Here is a 13,355-nt window from a genome sequence, read left to right on the forward strand (position 1 = left end):
TGCGGGTGCAGGCATGTAGTGTGGTGTCCGCACGCACATCTCCTTCTCGAAGAGAGTTGCCTTTGCTGAGGAGGACGTGTGGGGGCACAGGTCGAGAGGATGCTAAGGAGGGCCTGGCTGGAGTGCGAGCAGACTCGAAGTCCCCGCCGAAGAGTTTTGACTTCATTCTGTAGGAAGTGGCACGTGATGGACGTGGGAGGCCACAAGGGCTTGTCCTCCGGCCGGATCGCATCCAGGAGACTTTCGCAGGCAGGCAGGAGGGCCGGGCCCCGCGAGGGTCTGTGGCTGCCGGTGCAAACATACAGGCGTGGAACCAGGCGCACATGTGTGCAGTGTTTCTAAACCGCATCCTCCTGGTGGGGATGATCTCACCGTTTCTGGTTCCTCAAGCCTCGTAATCCTCTTGGCTGTGAGCACGGCAATCCGCGGCTCACAGCCACCGGGTGTCCTCACAGGAACACTGTGTGCTGTCCTGTTGGAGGCGGGGCTGCGGCACCACGTTCTGAAGAGCCCGGCTCTGGAAGCTTCTCTGGAATCTGTGTGGAGTGAGATTTAGATCGTGGGCTGCCATGGGCCCTTCAGTCAGCAACTGCGCTTCTAAACCTGCTTTTAAAACCCTGTATCTCATAAAGAGAGGAAAGGATGTGCTTACGAGAGGTGATTCGGACAAACGGCCAGGTTAATCGCTTCTCGTTAGGCACAGGTGGAAAGAGGTGGGTGGGAATTCCATTTCCCAACGCTGTCAGCCTGTTGGTGAGCAGAGAGCTAGAGGAAGCGTGAGGATTTAGCAGGTTCAGAAAGAGATGTAGTTCATCCTTCACCACGTGGGAAAGAGGGGCAGAGGGAGGAATGCTTACACCTGAGACGAGAGGCAGTGGCCTGCCCTGGTGGAGGCAGGTAGTGTGGTGTCCGCACGCACATCTCCTTCTCGAAGAGGGTCGTCTTTGCTGAGGAGGGCGTGTGGGGGCACAGGTCGGCACAGGTCGAGAGGATGCTAAGGGGGGTGTGGGCAGTCTGCCTCCCCGAGGGTACTGACCAACCCTGCCTGTCTCTCCGCCCTCTCTGGAGCCCCGCCCCCAGAGCCCCGCCCTCTCCGACCTCCTTCGTCCCTGAGTTTCCTCCACCCACCCGGCTGCCTCTTGTTCTCTTTCTCCCTGGAGCCGTGAGAGTGAATGGCAGGTGTCCTGCGAGGCGTGAATGGCAGCCCCGTGGCTGGGTTCCCAGTAAGTGTATAAATGTGAGTGTGTAAGTGTGTGTGCAGGGGCTGGGGCTGGGGATCATCCACAGATCAGAGCACAGGACGAGAGAGTGTCTAGAGGGCGGGACTACCCCTGGGTCTCCCCTGACACCCTGGAGCCTAGAGGACCCGTCGCTGGGACCCACCACCAGCCTCAACACCCGGAGCAGCAGGAGCAGCACTGGGCAAGACCGGAGGAGCACAGAAGAAAGAGGGGTAAGTTCAGCTCTCAAGGGACTGGGTATGGCGGGCTCAGTAAGAGGCAGGGCAGCCAGGGCACCAGCGAGTCAGCGAACCACAGAAGAGGGACACTGGAGAGCTGTGCCTCTCTGCCCACCCACTGGCTGCAGGGCAACAGCCGTGTCTCTTGAGCCCTGCTGTCTGGGGACACTCTGCAGAGGCTGGACATCCCAAGAGGAACAGCAAAGGGTGCGGGGAGTGGAGCACAGTGATGTCCAGTGGGGCCTCCCCGCAGGTGCACAGCAGGTGGTCATCCAAGGTCCAAAGGCAGGGACAGGAGAGTGGGGAGGCCCCGGAGCTGGTGGTCATGGGCGAGGATGGGGGTCTGTAGACCTGCAGCTGGCCACGTTGGGGGGAGGGAGACAGAAAGGCGTTATGGATGAGACATGAGCTCTGCTTTTACTTACAGGCCCACAGGGGCCAGTACCCAACCTGGCAAAGCTCTGGAACAAACACTGCTGGGCCTTAGAAAACGGAGGTAGAAGATGCTGACATCTGATGGGAGCTCTTGTGTGTGTTTACTTAGCCTAACATCAGTCAGTCTGAGGACCAAAAGACCATGATGCAAAGCTGGAGGGGGCCAGGGGGAGGGCTAGGGGCTGGGGGGGCATGGTGGCCAGCTCCACTGTCTGCCCCTCTCCTTTGCTTTTCTAGAGCTGAGGACCGATTCCTGGCTCCTGGTACACTTGACACCCCCTGCCACCCTCCTCTTTGTCTTCTGGCCTTCTCCTGATGGCTGCAGGCCCCCTCGTCTTGTCCCAGCAGGGGCCTCTGAGGCTAACAGGATTCCTTGCCGCCTACCACCTGGGCCTGGTGGTTCTTGCAGGAGCCATATTCTCGGGGGCAAGGCTGGTGGGCACCCTGCAGAGTTCCAGGGTTTCTTCCTTTTGAGGGTTCCCAAAGGATGAATAAATTTACAATCTTCCTATGCAGAACATGGAAATGCCACGGTGGGCATGCATGCAGGAGCTTCGCTGTCTTCCCTGTGGAGACACCAGTCGCTGCTGCTAACTCCCATTGTCCTTTTCCTTAAATGGAAGAGTCCAAGTCAGGACAAGCGAGAAACCCCACCACCTCCTGTTTCTTCCAGGGCCTCGTTAACCTCTGCCCCAAAGTCACTGTTCCTCCCAGACGCCTTGCTCTCAGCAAAGGGTCGGTCAGCGAGCGAGGGAGCAGGGGCATAGCTTTGTGCCAGGGTGTGCTGGGACCTGCAGAATCACTGCTGGACGAGGCACACCTGCCCCCAGGAGCTCGCACCTAGGAGGGGGACCGAGGCGGAAATGGGAGATTACAAGTCCATGTGAGCAGGGTGACAGAAGGTGTGCTTCAGGGACAGGTGGAAGGGGCAAGGACCTGGACTCGGGGAGGGTTGAGGAGTCAGGAAAAGCTTTTCAGAGAGAGTGGTCACCTCGCTGACATTTTGCAGTGCCCACGATGGCAGCACTGCACTCCGCACATTGTGAGGGTCTGCTCCTCTCAGCCTCCTGACAGTGGTGGGCAGGCACAAAGGGGCCACACAGCTTAGCAGGCGGCATCCTCGCCTCCATCTCCACGCACCTCAGTGCTCACAGGGAGAAGGCGACAGGTCAGCCTGAAGAAGCAGGTGCCAACACCACATGTCTTTCCTCTTCTCACCCTCACGGATTGGACTGCCTTTCTTCCTTATATCTCACCCTCAGTGTACCCTCTATGCTGATGACAGACCCATCTTCCCAAGAGCAGATGAGTCTCTGCCTGCGGGGGCCCTCTGGTGGCTTCCTGACAGCAGGGGCTAAAGTGAGACTCCTCCTCCGATGGGCCTGTGAGGCCATCCACAGCCCTCTCTGGCCTCAGCCGTCTTTTCCAGTCTCCTCTCCCTGCACCACCACCCTACCCCCCAGCAGCCCTGCTCACCTGCCTCACAGCCCAGGTATTCAGGCACCCTGGCCTTGGCACATGATTGTTTTCTGCCACAAATGCCCTTCTCCCCTGGTGCTCTGACAAATTTATGCAGACATAGGCCATTGTCATCTCTCATGAAACTTCCCTGACTCCTCAAGGCCAGGCTATTTGTTTCCTTCCTTGGGTTTCCCCTCCACTCTCCAAAGTGGACAGGGCGTCTCCGCCAACTGGTGGGCACCAATTGTGCATCTCTCAACACCACAGGATTCGGCAAACACTGTAAATCAGCCCCTCCCCCACCCTGAGAGCCTGTGACCTCTGGCTTGTGATTTGCACATTTGCCTGTGCCCCCTCCAGACTGCAAGAGTGGCAAAGGCACAGCCATGCCCGGCATAATGTCTGGTACCACGTGTCAGGCACAGACAACTCATGAAACATGCCTTAGAGTACTTGTTACTTAATTGGGTGGCAAATTACTCTGCTGCCACCATACCCCTGTGAAAATCTGCCATGGCCAGGTCAGCTTCCTGCCCAGAAGTCCTTCGTAGCTGCCTTTGCCTGCATGACCAGAACGGTGAGTCCCTCAAGGCAGGGGGTTTTGTATCTTGTTTTACGGAGGTAGCTCAGTGCTTGGAACAGTGTTTAGCATGAAGCACTTAGTACCCTTTGACAGCACATCATTGTAGAATGAGTCAACAAATGATAAAATTCAAGCTCCTTAAAATAGACTTCACGGTCCCTTATTAACCGATTCGTCTCTCTCTGCTTCTGTGGCTGCTCCTCCCCTAGTTGGAGCCCCCATTATGGGCCCACCACTCCCTCGCTCACCCTCAGTGAGTCAGGAGGGGTCAGGCACCATGAGCTCTTCTCCTGGCATGAGGCTTCTTCTCCCTCCCCTCTGTCTGCCCACAGCTGCTCATTCTCCAGTTCACCCCCTGGACTTCTGGAACACCTCCTGTTCCCTACTCTTCATCTGGCCCCAACCAGATGAGTTGGTGAGGTATGTTTCCTACTTCCTCAGTGAGGCTTTGAGCTCCCTGGGGGCAGGCAGAGCTGGTGTGTGCCAGCTCTGTGTCCCCTCCAATATTTCAGCACCTAACTTAGAGTCTTGCACATAGCCAGTGCCCTGTGTGGGTTTACAGTCCAGATTTTCCCACATTAAATAAAAGTTGGAGACCAGCGAGATGCATGCAAGCAGCGATCACTCACCAAGTGTCAGTGAGGTTGAGGAGGGACAGTAATGTCCAGAACATGACTGGGGAAGCTGTTAGCCCCACCAGCCCTGACCAGTCAGGTCTCACCACATTTGGAGCAGGCTATGAATTAGTCTTTTCCTTTTCTTTTTCTTCCAGTTCATGGCACCTTCACTTGCACCTGGCTAACTACAGCTACTTCCGCCAGCCGGTGGGCTGCACTTGGCAAGATGGTATGGCTTTGAGTGGGCGTGCACTGGCTGGGTCAGCACAGGCTCAGAAGGCCTCAGTTTGAACCTCAGCTCTGCCAGTTACTTGCTGTGCGACCATGGGTCACCTACTTACATTTTATGGTCTCAGTGTTCTCATCTATAAAGTGGGTATGATAAAACCTACTTTGTAAAAGGAAATAATTGAAGGAAGATTAGATTAGGTAATGTATGAAAATGTTTAGCCCTGGGCCTGGCACACACTGAGTGCTGGCTTAAGTGGTAGATATTTCATTATTTTTAGCTGTTCTTTGTTTCAACTGGAAGCAGAACAAAAGGTTCTGCTTGCAGCAACAACAACAACAACAAATCTATCAGGCTTGACAAGTTACCAGGTAGTAATTTGGATGTTGAACATGGATGTTGAATGATGGGCTATAGTCTGGTCCAAGGACTGGCAGCATTAGCATCGCCTAGGGCTTGTTGAAAACGCAGAATCTCATGACCCACCCCAGCACACTGATTAAGAATGTGCTTTCAGTAAACAAAATCCCAGGTGATCCTTGTACTCTTTAGATTCTATGACGGCAGCCTGGGGCACATTTGGAGAGTCCTTATGTTATCACTCGCAGTAGTAGCTCCCTCTCTCCTATGCTAACAGGCGTCTTCCTGCAGACAGGTGGGCACTGTGGGAGCAGGGAGCTCAGAGGAACAGTGAGGACTGGGGCTGAAGCCAGGACATAGCTGTGCTCTGCAGCAGGACACAGGCCTGACTGCACTTCCCCATTCTAACCAGCAGATGGCAAGCGTGCGCTAGTAGTGTTTCTTCTCATAGGCCTTTGACTTGCTAAACACGGTAAGTGCCCTGTCCCTTAGGAGCTTGTGCTGAGTTATCACTATCAGCTGAGTCTGGGGTGGTGTGCATGCAGCATCCTGTGTGAACACTTCTCTCCAGTGTCCCTGTTGGAGAGCCTCAGGGTTTGCCCAGGTGGCTGCCCCTGAGGCTGATCAGAACAGACCCTGGTCCTGCCAGCTGGCAGAGGAAGGACTTCACCACCCCACTCCCATGGGCCCCACTCTTCATTCATGCACCTGCAGAAAGTAGGCATTCACTCCCATTAGCAGCTCCCCAGATTACATGAAAATAAAAGGAAGAACAATTTTTTAAGCTGATATGAGTGGCAAGGACCATCAGATAGCAAATCCAGCCATCAGTGGTAATGAGAAGAACCTTCTGGCGACTCTGGAAGGCTCACAGGATCGAGTAGGGTGGGGCACAGTCCTGGGTTCAGGGTAGTGAGGAAAGGAAGGGGGCTCTTTCTTATCGATCTCTGACCACAGTGGAGTATGAACAGAGGAACTTTGGGAATCTGTCCTATGGTTGTCTGGGCGTTTAGCACCTGAGTCCTCTCTCCAGGGCCTGGGAGGTGGGACAGGACATTGGAAAGAGCCCAGCCCCGCCAGTCAGGCTGTGTCAAATCCCAGCTTGGACAACTATTAGTTGAGTAACCTTGTGCCTCAGTTTCTGCAGCTGTAAAATTGAGTTAAGTATAGATCATATAATATTATTATAAGTGTTTATATGATGTTTTATGCATACAAAGTACCTTGCATGTAGTAGGTGCTGTGCAGGTATTTGACTGGTATTATTTCCTGTGAGTCTTAGTCTCCCCTTCAATAAAATAGGCAGAATCACCCATCCTTGATACCTGGGCCCCAGGAGATGAGTCCAGGGGAAGAAGGCTTCCACAGCTGACACCATCTTTTCTTCCTCTCCAGGTCCTCTTTATATTACAAAGGAGCCAGAGCAGATCGCCTTCCTGCATGTCTACTGCCTTGGTGCCATGCTGTTCAACTGGTGGGCTGTTGTCAAATACATGCTAGGTGGTCGAAGTATGTGATGCAGCCGAGAGCAGCCCTGCCTAGGCCCTCGTGAGGCAGGCCTGTCCCTGCCGGGTGGAGCCCCCAGCTCGGGAGGTGTGCATCCTCAAAGGCTCCCCTTTCCCATGGCCATGAGGCCAGACCTCTGCTCTCATTTTATCCCTGTTGCTCCTCAGGCTTTCTAGCCACCACCCCTCCCTTCCTGGTGCAGAGAGGAGGCTGTAGGAAGTGCTCACAGCCCTTGGGTAGTGCAGAGGGGGTCATAAGCACTCTCATTTAGCATCCTGTTAAACCGCCAGCATTATTACCTCAGAGGGCTCACGCCGGACATGCTCAGGATAGGCCCTTCCCAAGGACTTTCTCTGCAGGATGTGCAGAGGTGTTCTCTGCAGGGCGGGGAATTAAAATACAAAAAGGAAAACCCAAAGCACAGCTATGCCCAACTTCACTTACTTCCCTTGATCTCCCCACCCCACTCTGTGGCTTCCTTTGTCAGGTTGCTGAATTCCCTGGTCCACGCCTACATGTGCCTGTACTTTGGACCGACTAGTCTGGGGCCTGGCATGCAGCTCTGCCTGTGGTGGAAGCAACAGCTTGCCAACCTGCAGCTGGTAAGAGGGCCCGTTTGGCTCCAGGGATCTTGTTTAAGTCCTGGTTTCTATTCTTTGCTGCAACAGTAACTTGGTATCTGACCATGAACTAGCCCTTCTCATCACTGAGTCTTACCTAGTTTCACAATTTGCAAGGGTCTCAGTAACCATCTCATCAGATCCAAAAACCAAGTATAACTTCCAGACATGATATAGAACCTGGAGTAAATGATTTCCATACTTCAGACCTTAGTCTCATCATCCATAAAATGAGGGGGCTGGACTAGATGACCTTGAAACACTAATATCCTATGTGCCTGTGATCACAGATTGACTGTCCCTGTGCCTGGGTACCTTGTGGTTCGGAGAGCACCCTTACCAGAAGACAGTGACAGCTGTCCCTCTTGGGGCTTGGAATGGATTGAGACATCATCAGTACCAACATGACACGGCTGGATTGGGGCAGATGGGAGGGGCAGAACCAGGAGAGGGGTCAGGAAGATTCATGGGATAGAAAAAAATGGGAGCAAGTTTCACCAAACTTCATTATTTTCTGAAGAGGAAGACTGAACCATAGGAGCCTGCCCCCTGCTGGTAGAGGAGTGAAGACTGCTTCTCACCTCTCATCTCTGTCCTCTTCCTTTTTCTTTCACCCAGGGTCAGTTTGTGACCATTGCTGCTCACTCCTCTTACAATCTCTTCATTGAGTGCTCCTTCCCTGATGGGTTCCGAATGGCCATCCTCCTTTACACACTCAGCCTCATCGCCTTTGTTTTCAACGTCTACCACCAGACACACCTGAGGAGGAGCTGACTTAAAGGACAGGACCTGAGGGCTGAAACTAGCAAAACTGTCCCCCCAAAGACAGCATAGCTCACAGCTCACCTGTGCTGAGCAGGCACCATGGAGCCTGCACTGCATCTGGGAAGGAAGGAGAGTTTCCTCCCTTCCAGAGTTCAGGAGGACAAAAACAGGGCCAGCTCCCTGCACTCACTTCTGTAATGGTAGTTTTTCCATGGATTTGTGACTTGATACAGCTTCTGCTACCAGATGTGAGCCTTTCACACAGGGACTGTCTTATTCTCAGAATTCCTCACACTTGGTACAGCACTGCCTTAAATGTGCATTTGGATCCTTGTATTCCACAACCATTGGCCATGACCTCTAGTGAAGGTCAGGGCTGAGGGCATGGAAGAAGTCAAGGATGGCCGGATACCTAGCCTTGCAGTGGAAACGATGACTCAGAATATCCACGAGTGAGCGTGGGTCTGTTTGATTTCTAGCATGGCTGTGTGAATGGCTCCCCCCCCCCATCTTCCTGTCTGTCCACAACTTTGAGTGTGAGTGGGGTAGTGGGGAGGGCGATGCACATAGATCTGACGACTTATTTTCTAATACCCCTGCATGTTTCCATTTGAGTTTCTCTCTGTGTGTTTTTCTGCCTCTTCTGTAGGTCCCTGACAGTACCACACTGGCAAATAAAAATCCACCATTAATACCTCTCCTGTCCCAAATGGGAGATGTAGGAGTCCACTGGGGAATCTCTGGGTACATGTTCCAGTGGGAGCCTCCAAAGGGGGATGTGAGAGAGGAGGCATCCACTTCACAGGGAGGGAAACTGAGGACCAGCATCGGGGAATACACGGCCGGGCTCACATAGTACGGGGAAGCAAACATCTGCTGAGCCATTTAAAGCCAGACCTGGGTGTGACTCTGAAAAGCAGTTGCCTTGGAGCTCTCTCCAAGCTGGCCGTGTTCTTATTTGTCTTTATAATCTCTCCCCTTAGCTCGCTTCCCCCACTCAGCGAGTTCTCATTTTGCAATGCCTAAATAGTCAAGAACATTAAAGAACTGTTGAAGTTTATGAAGTGCTATTTGGGGACTATTTATCCATCAGGTACTCGAGTTAATCAACTCAAGGCAGGCAGGGCTGCATCCTGTGGACAGAGCCCTCAGAGAAGTCATGCAGGAAATGAACACATCCCACACATGTTTCCATATACAGGTTGAGTGCCTTCTGAGGTGGGGGCCTATTTTAAGACAAGCTTTGCTTTTTAACACATAGGAGTAAAGTCTGTTCATTTAGCAGCCAGGATAAAGGAAAAAGTAGTCATTCGAGGCAGAGTTCAGAGCTAATATCTGTCTAGTTCTTTGTGGCTGCCTCTTTCTGATTCGGTAGCACAAGAGGATGTGAGTGGCCCCAGGTCACATCAGAATGAAATAAGATTTTGGCTGGGGAGAGCCTGGTGTGAGGCAGTGTGGTAGAGAGGGTTGGGGGAAATTCTCGATGAGCTGAAGGTGTTCTTCCTTTTTATTTATTGATTTGTTTGTTTGTTTATGTATTTATTTATATTCTTGTTTATTCTATTACAATTGTCCCAACTTTTCCTCTTTGTCCTCCTCTGCCCAGCCCACACCGCACTCCCACAGTCAATCCCCACACCATTGCCCATGTCCGTGGGTAACTCATACATGTTCCTTAACTACTCCCTTCTCTTCTCTCCACCATTCTCCCCTCTCCCCTTCCCTCTGGCATCTGTCAGTCTGTTGCATGTGTCCATTGTCTCTGCTCCTGTTTTGCTCATTAGTTTATTTTGTTCATTAGGTTCCTCTTATAAATGAGATGATATGGTATGTGTCTTTCACCACCTGGCTTATTTCACTTAGCATAATATTCTCCAATTCCATCCACAGTGTCACAAAAGGTAGGAGTTCCTTTTTTCTTTCTGCTGTGTAGTATTCCATTGTGTAAAGGTCACTAGCCATCAGAGAGATGCAAATTAAAACCAGAGATGTGCAATGAAATATCACCTCACATAGGTCAGAATGGCTGTCATTAATAAATCAACAAACATCAAGTGCTGACGAGGATGTGGAGAAAAGGGAACCCTTGGGCACTGTTGGTGGGAATGCAGACTGGTGCAGCCACTGTGGAAATCAGTATGGGATTTCCTCAGAAAACTAAAGATGGAACTGCCTTTTGACCCAGCAATTCCACTGCTGGGATTGTACCCTAAGAAGCCCAAAACATCAATTCAAAAGAACTTATGCACCACAATGTTTATAGCAGCACTATTTATAATGTTCAAGTGTTGGAAACAGTCTATGTGCCCATCAGTACATGAATGGCTTAAAAAATTTTTCCTCCTTTTTAAAACTGTGCTATGTTGTAAGACCTCTACCTGGTTCAGGAGTACAGAGCAGATAATGTTTTCTGTGAGTGTAGAAAGATCGTGTGAATGTTATAAAACCCAAGTGTTATTTGGGTTTGTCAAAACATAACCAAATTCCTAATATTGTAGAAGAAGTGCACCTCTAGGAAATTTCTAAATAATGATAATCACGTGTGATGGTTAGACTTTTAAACATATAGCAGGACTGAACCATTGCCCAGAGAGGGTCTGTTTGCCAAGACAGGGTGGCCCAGAGGACCCAATGGGAAGGCCCCATAGACAGAAGTGAGGGGGTAGCCCCTTCAAAACCTGTCTCCCACAAGAGGCCAAGAGCTAATGGTCTGGGTTTCTGCCTGTTGCCTCTTAAATCAGAGTATCTCTGATTAAAGAATAAAAAGCATCCAAAACGGAGTGAGCAGCTTCGTGGTTCTCTTCTAACTTGGAATTCAGTGGAGACATCCCCCCTACCCCATGCACACTCCACTGTCCGTTCAGCTGCCCACACGTCCCTGAGGGCTGCTGCAGCAGGCGTCTGGCGCCAGGAATCAAAAGAGAAGGACATGGTCCCTTTCCCCTCTCTCTCTCTCTTTTTCTTTCTTGCCATTCTCTGTATAAATGTGGAGGAATTCCTCTCAAAACAACAGCCTCTGCCCTTTGACCTTCATCCTTGGGTAGTCTCAGGGAAAGATGTCTGTTACAAAGGAGGACTTTAGTTCAGATTTTTGAATTTCAAACCCTCACAATCAGGAGCTAAGATTTCAGGGATGTGTGAGTGTCAGGAGTCAAGTTGGCAAGATGCCTCTAGCAGATGTATGGTGGGAAGAGGAGGCAATCGAGGACCAATGAAATGAAAGTCCTGGGGGATGCAAGGAGCTGCATTCCAGTGGGACAGGGAGGACCAGGACTCATGACTAAAACAAGGAAAGGTTCATTTGAAACAGACCACACAGGGCATTGGAAAGGTGGAGCCATGCTGGTCTGTAGTCACTGAGGATGCAGTCCTGGAGCCTCGGAATAGTATATGGTCATTTTAAAACTCTTCTTTTTAAAACACTTAATTTTGCAATGCACCATTAAATTACAATGTATTAGGAGAATCCCAATTCTGCAAAGAATTACATGTAAAATATAAACATAAGAATATTAAAAACAATCATCTCCAGATGGTGAGATTATGGATGTTTTTTTTTCATCTCTTTGTGTTTTCTTATTTTCTACAATGTTTATTCTTTTTAAATTATAAGAATGTATTATTATAGTGTGGTGAATTCAGGATACCTAAGCTGTTCTTTTTTTCTGAGAATGATTATAGCACTTATTTGATCTGCTGGTCAGGTCTTCATTGCTGACATGGTGGCTCAGCTGACCCCACTGTCGACCTGTCAGCCACCAAACATGTGAACACGGAGGGCTCGCTGCACTCTGGGCACTGAGCTCAGGGTTAGGGACCCAATGCAAACCAGACTTCCCCTGCCTGCTGATGCCCATGTAAATGCTTAGAAAGCCAAAACTTTAGCCACTTCCACTACTCCAGGGGAAGTTAGGAAGAAAGCCAGCTCGTCCCAGTGTGACAGTGAAAGTGGATTTTGATGAAAGACCTATCCACAGTGCCAGAGGTGAAAGGGGTGGCACCACAGCAGCCCGAATCCAGTCTTCCTGTGTGATTCCGCTCCTTGCTTTGAAGCAAGCTCCCAGAGCATCAGGGGAGTGCCATCTAAGGGTAAGTCTAAAGCCCTTCTTAAAAACCAACAAAATGTTTTACAGTTAAAAAGTTATCCACACCTGAGAACCAAGAACTTGTTCTGGACTCCTAGGAAAGGTTCCTTGGAGTAAGCATCAAGGGGAAACCCTGTCTTCACATCTATAACAGTCAATTGATCAATACTTACAAATGATAGAGATTGTTGAACTACATTTGTTGAGTTTCAAATAACCTCAGTATCTAAAACCTTTGATTTGTGAAGTGAAGGAAATGTCTTCCAGAGATAAAAAGAGGCTTCCCCTGAATAAATGCACTGGCAGAGTGAGCAGTGGGACCTCAGCTTCTTGACCTCCTACCCAGGGCTCTGTGTCCTCTAGGACTGGGTCGTGAGAGAAATTTATTTTCATAAATAGGAAATTTTCAATATCCCAGAACCTGGGTCCTAGCTCGTAGCTCATCCTACTGGAAATCATTGGTATGAAGCTTCTGTATGCCACTGTCTCCCACCACCCTGTGTCTTCTTCCTTGCCCCCTTCTTTCATATACAGAATTCTTCTGTGGTGATTAAATTTACCATTTAGCTCACTGGTTGCAAAATGTCAAGAAAGGGTCAGAATGAAAAGAGGGGAAGAAGGAAGAGACACAGAAGAAAATGTTAAAAATAGCCTACTTGTTAGAGGAAGAAGGAAACACGGTTCCTATCCCTCTTCAGATTCTCCAGGAGCAAAGGAAGGATGACAGGTGTGGTACAGGAGCCCCAGCCTCCAGTCTGAAGACAACAGCCCTGCTGTTTCACCAGCTCCCACAATTACGTATGTCAGATCCCTATGATTAATTCCTTACTACACATACTTCCTAGCATTCTGCTTCTCTGATCAAATCCTGGCTGGTTTGGTATCCGGCAAGGCATACCACCTCCACAAACTCATAGAAAACCCTGACCTAAAAATGGAGGCAGTTGCAATCTGCACCGTGTGTGAGAACTGGAGCGAGCAGAGGAGGCGCTCCGAGCAGCAGGAGTGAGCCCCTCCTGCTCAAACCCAGAGTGGCCTCCAGCACTGGGACTCTGGCCCTTCACCACAGTGTCCAGGCATGTGCTGTCCCCACCCTGGGCAATTCTGGAGGCAGCGCTGAAAACCCAGATCCTGCTTACCTTCCCTCTTTAGGGCAGCTAGATAAGAGGGCACTCATGGCTTAGCGTTATCAACCAAGATATATAAGAACAGAGATATGAAATTCTTGGTTTTTT

At 50.5% G+C, this 13,355-nt stretch overlaps 1 long non-coding RNA gene across 3 annotated transcripts; it reads left to right on the forward strand.

Annotated features, from left to right (window-relative positions):
- Nucleotides 1-2,990: 2,990 nt before the first annotated feature.
- Nucleotides 2,991-9,612, forward strand: LOC118498975. 3 transcript variants are annotated; one of them, XR_004901475.1, is made up of 6 exons: nt 2,991-3,253; nt 3,716-3,932; nt 4,271-4,358; nt 5,436-5,616; nt 6,540-6,653; nt 7,889-9,612. It is a non-coding gene; the product is annotated as an uncharacterized LOC118498975 (long non-coding RNA). The 3 variants fall into 3 exon arrangements; XR_004901474.1 differs by having other exon boundaries at nt 4,271-5,616; XR_004901476.1 differs by lacking the exon at nt 4,271-4,358.
- Nucleotides 9,613-13,355: the final 3,743 nt, after the last annotated feature.

This window comes from Phyllostomus discolor, chromosome 2 (genome assembly GCF_004126475.2).
Source record: "Phyllostomus discolor isolate MPI-MPIP mPhyDis1 chromosome 2, mPhyDis1.pri.v3, whole genome shotgun sequence".
NCBI classification, from domain to species: domain Eukaryota; kingdom Metazoa; phylum Chordata; class Mammalia; order Chiroptera; family Phyllostomidae; genus Phyllostomus; species Phyllostomus discolor.